The following is a 5,676-nucleotide window of genomic DNA, read 5'->3' as shown; positions in this document are numbered from 1 at the left end:
TTTACAATTTTCACCCTTGTATCTCTAAAACACAGTTTGTGAAAGATCAGCAACTCTACCCTTTAGTGAAATCATGTAGTGACTGGTTCATCCAGTGGTCTCCTTTGGATTGATATTCTTTTCTTCAAATTTACTTCTGTTCAGGGAAGTCTGTGAACCACACTGCTCTATCCAGAAGTGCCGTCACCAGCACCAGACCTTTCCACAAAAGTCACCCTGTGAAAACCTTCATCCTTCTTTCAATCTTGAGCACAACTCTGATTCTCATGGGGTGGTCTCTCTTAGCTGTTTGGAGAAACGCATCCAATTAAGCTAATTCAAATTAAAGCCATGAAAACACTCTATTAAAAGAGTGGCTATTTCCACTACCTCTTAAAAATACCTACACAAGGGGCTGGAGAGATGGCACAGCAGTTAAGAGCTGACTGCTCTTGCAGAGGACCTGGGTTCAATTCTCAGCACCCACATGGTGTCTATGAACTGTCCTTAACTCCAGTTCCAGAGGAATCTGACACCCTCTTCTGACTTCCACAGCATTGCACAACATGGGTGCACTGACATACATGCAGGCAATACACTCATACACATAAAATAAAAATAATAAATAAGTAAAAAAATACCCACACAGAATACTCAATTGAGCTGAGGATACTCAATTGAGTTGACTTGAAGGAATATTCTCTCTCTCTCTCTCTCTCTCTCTCTCTCTCTCTCTCTCTCCCACATACACACTGTATACTCTGTTTTTAATTTAATTCTATTTATTATTTTTATTTTATGTGTATGAGTGTATTGCCTGCATGTCAGTAAGTGCACTCATGTCATGTAATACCCATGGAGGTCAGAAGAGGGCGTCGGATCCCCTGGAACAGGAGTTACAGATGATTGTTAGCCACTATGTGGGTGCTGGGAATTGAATCAGGGTCCTCTGTAAGAGCAGTCAGTGTTCTTAACCACTGAGCAATCTCTCCAGCCCCATGGGTTCCACTGTATACTCTGATAGAACTCACTATGTAGTATGTAGCCCAGGCTTTCTTCTAACTCACAATTCTCCTGCCTCAGCCTCCTGTGGACTGCAATTATAGCCTTGAGCCACCACAACCCACCAAGAATCTTAAAACCATATTTCAAGCCGGGCGCGGTGGTGTACGCCTTTAATCCCAGCACTCAGGAGGCAGAGGCAGGGGATCTCTGTGAGTTCAAGGCCAGCCTGGTCTACATAATGAGTTCCAGGACAGCTGGGGCTACAGGGAGACCCTGTCTCAAAAGACAAAAAACAAACAAACATATTTCAGTGAGAAACCATCCAGAAATGTGAGTGGCTGGAAATTATCCCCATTAAGGGCTCTCTAAAAACACTTGACATTTTAAAATTAGAGGGTTCTTGAGAGGATGGCCACAGGTAGCCCTGAACCTTCTCACTCCACTCTGCCTCCTCATGCTCCTGGAGCTCAAGGGCTGTCAGAAACAAGCAGATTGCTGTTGACCTCAGAAGAACAGGTGCAATGGTCATTTGTGATGAGGAGCATTCAGTAGGCTCCTGGAACAGAAGTGATGAGGATGTAGGTTGGTCTTTGTTATACCCAGAATATCATCCCTGTCTGCTTTGCTTCTTTGGAAGAGATGTAGGGACAGGAAAACGAGCATGGGTCCCCAATACACCTGCTCCTTCTGAAGTAGCTGAGAGGCAGTCTAGACAAATATTGTTCTCCTGATTGGCACCAGAGTCCAGGGCAGGGATAGGGAACGCTGGAGATGAGCTTGGGAGCTGCAGAGATAGTGCTGGTACAGTCTTTACATCCTTCTCAAGAAGCAACCAGGAAGCCAGGTATGGTGGTGCACATCTTTAGTCCTAACACTTGGGAGGCTGAAGCAGGAGGAATACGAGATGGAGGTTAGTCTGGGCTATATGGTGAGACTAAAAAAATTTAAGAAGTTTTCATTGTATTTATGTGTATGTATGTGGGCACATGTACAATTCTGAAGAGTTGATTCTCTCCTTCCAGCATATGGGTCCAAGTTATTGAATTTAGGTTGTCAGGCTTGGCAGCAAATGGCTTGTGATGGCTAATCTTGGTTGTCAACTTGATACACCAGGGAAGAGGGAGCCTCAGTTAAAGAACTGGCCTGTGAACATGTCTGTGGAGTATTTTATTTGGTAACTGATGAAGGGAGGTTCAGCCCACTGTGGGTAATGCCATCCCTAGGCAGGTGGTACTGGGCTCTATAAGAAAGCTAGCTCAGCAAGGAAGAGAGGGAGTTAGTAAGCAGCCCTCCTCCATGGTCTCTGCTTCAGTTCCTGCCTCCAGGTTCCTGCCTTGGTTTCCCTCAGTGATGATCTTGACCTAGAAAGTATAAGCCAAATAAACCCCTTCTTAAGTTGGTTTGCATTAGTGTTTTATCACAGCAACAGAAAGCAAACCAGGACAGCCTTTTGCTCACTGAACCATCTCACTGGCCCTCTCTCTTTTAAAAAAATTATTTATTTTTATGTGTATGAGCATTTTACCTGCATGTATGTAAGTGCACCCGTGTCCTGAATGCCCATGTAGGCTAGACAAGGGAGTTGGATATCCTGGAACTGGAGTTATGGATAGTTGTTAATTGCCACATGGGTGCTGGGAACCAAACCCAGGTCCTCTGTAAGAGCAGCCAAGGTCTCTTAACTACTGTGCCATCTTTCCAGCACACCCCTCTTTTTAAAAAAATGTAAAAATCAACAAAAGACTAAATGGAGGTGATATTCTTCTTACCCAACTCTGCTTAATTCCTTAATGGTGTATGGAATATCCTAGAATGCTGTCTTTATCAAGATTCTGTCAGCTTTAAAGGTAACCTCTAATCCTTCAGAGCTGTTTAGGTTTGCAGGTTTAAATACTGTCATATGCATATATGTGCACATGCATGTGGAGGCCGGAGATCAACATTGGCTGTCCACCTCCTTTGACCCAGGGTCTCTCATTGACCTGGAGCTCACCAATTAGGCTAGATTGGTTGGCCAGGGAGTCCTAGGCATCTTCCTGTCTCCACTTCTCAGCACTGGGATTACAAGCTTATGCCACCACTCCTGGAAATTTTCTGTGTTCTGGGAATCAAATTCAAATCCTCAGGCTTGTAAAGCAAGCATTTTAGCTACTGTGCTATCTCTTTAGCCCAAGAACATCTTAAGTGGTACTGGAGACTTAAGGAGCAAAGTATCAGCATATGGTCAATCTGTGTTTAGAAGACAGGAAAGTGTGCATGCAGTGTATTTATATATACATATATGATATATATGGATGCATTTATATGTATATGATTTATATGTCTAACACATAGGGCATGTAGGGCTGACCAAACAAATGAGTCCAAATGCTAGTGATTTTTTATTTGGGAGGATGCATGGGAATTGTTGAACTACTCTTCAGGTTTTTATATGTTTAGATACCATGGAAAAGAATTTAAATGGATTAAAAGGGGCTGAAGAGATGACTCAGCAGTTAAGAGTCTTGGCTGCTCTCACAGAGGACCCATTCAGTTCTCAGCACCCACATGGTGGCTAGTAACTGTTCATAACTCCATTTCCAAGGGATCTGATGCCCCTTTATGGCCTTCATTACATGCACGTGGTTTTCTTAACATGCATGTAGGTAAAACATTAATACAGGTAAAATAAAAATAAATAATTAAATTTTAATTCCTAAGAAATGAATGAAGAGGAGAAGCAAAAGAAGAAGGATTAGTGAGAGCTGGACAAAAGCCAGAGGCAGTGGGCTTGGGGAGAGTCTTAGTCAGTTCCAGCTGCTGTAGCAGAATGCTGTGCCCTGGGAGCTTAGACACAATAGAGATATTTCTCAGAATTCTGCAGGCATGTGATCAGGGTGCATGCATAGCTAGCTTGGTTCTGACAGAAGCCTCTTCTGGGTTATAGACATTGTTGACTGCTGTATACGGTTGCTGTGTCTTTGCACTGCTGAAAGATGCCAAGAAGCTTCTCTGAGGCTTCTTTTATAAGGATACTAATCCCATTCATGAGGGTTTACCCTCCTGATCTAATTACCTCCCAAAGGCCCTACCTCCTAATACCATGCCATAGAGGAGGGCAGGAATTCAACACATGAATTTTGGGTGACCACAGCATTCAGTTCATTGAAAGAGGGAGAGTTAAGAGAAATACAGGAATATTAGGAATGGGTCCCTATTTGGAACAGTATTTGGGAACTGTACTAATTATTGCCTCATTGCTGAGATGAAATACCCAACAAAGCATTTGAAGGAGGGGAAGGTTTATCTTGGCTCACAGTTTGTGGACATAGTCCATCATGGTGAGGAAGACATGGTGGCAGGAGCCTGAGGCAGCTGGTCATGTTGCATCCACAGTCAGGAAGCAGAGAGAGGTGAATGCTGGTGCTCAGCTTGCTTTCTCCTGTGTCATCAGTCTGAGACTCCAGCCCATGGAATGGTTCCACCCACAGTTAGGGTGGGTGTTCCTTCCTTAATTAACCTTATCTAGAGAATCTCTCATAGACATGCCTATAGATTCATTTTCATGGTGATTCTATTTTTTTTGTTGTTGTTGGGAACCAAACTCCAGTGCTCTAGAAGAGCAACAAGTGCTCTTAACTGCTGAGTCATTTCTCCTGCCCCTCATGGTGATTGTAAATCAAGCTGACAATAAAAATCAACCATTACTGGGACGCACCTATAGCGAATTTAGAGTTCCCAGTCCTGGACAAAGACTATATGACATACTTTCTTAATGCTTATAGTAGCAGAAATTGTAACAACAACAATGCTCAACTAACCCCTCCGAGGTGCCAGGAGCTGAGAGTGGGGAATTGGTACCCAGGATCCTGGAGTTCAGTTCTGGCTCCACACAGGAAGGAGTGGAGTTAGTACCTCAAGGGCTCTTCCTTTAAAAACGAACAGACTGGAGCAGACTGGAGTGCTCTGAGAATTCTACCCTTTCCAAATACACAGTCACCCTCCTTTCTAATGTCACTGGGAGTCACCTGAACTAAGTGCTAATGAGATTTTGTCAAGTCTCCCTTTTCATTCTCTAGGGATCAATTTCTTTTTCCAGCTCTTTTGGCCACCCTCTTTTGAGGTGCTGTTCTTGGCTAAACAAGATCCTCATGGAACATTACTTTAAGGACTGCAGCTGTCACAGCCACTGTTTCCTGACCTGTCTGCCCTTCATTTCATGACAGAACTTCCTAGACTCTTGGATATTGCCTTCCATTAATAATTCTTCTGATTTTCCCCTTTGTTATAAAGCTAGCACATTCTTACAGTAGAAATTTTTGGAAACTCTGTAAAAAAATCTTATTACTCACAATTCCATCATTTTACTAACAGCCACTATTAACATTTTTCTGAACATATATAGAGATATGTGTGTGTGCTGCATAGTAGACTCTTACAGATAATTTGTGTTCTGATATTTTTCATTTAATCATATAATTTGAGCACTCTTTTGTAGAAGAATGGGACAGACTGCCATTCTGTTATTTTTGCTTTACTTATTTTATGATTATCATCATTATTATTCATATTACTAGGGGTTGAACACAGGGGCTCACACATGCTCTAACTCTGATCCATGCCTCAGACCCTCATTCTTTTTCAGAACTTTACAAGGTTGTGATGTCATTATGGAACTCATGTTTAACAGTCCTTGATATTTAAAACACATTA

This window comes from Nannospalax galili, unplaced genomic scaffold, assembly GCF_000622305.1.
Source record: "Nannospalax galili isolate Female #2095 unplaced genomic scaffold, S.galili_v1.0 scaffold1191, whole genome shotgun sequence".
Classification (NCBI taxonomy): Eukaryota; Metazoa; Chordata; class Mammalia; order Rodentia; family Spalacidae; genus Nannospalax; species Nannospalax galili.
The sequence above is the reverse complement of the archived record's forward strand: the minus strand, read 5'-3'. Positions refer to the sequence as shown.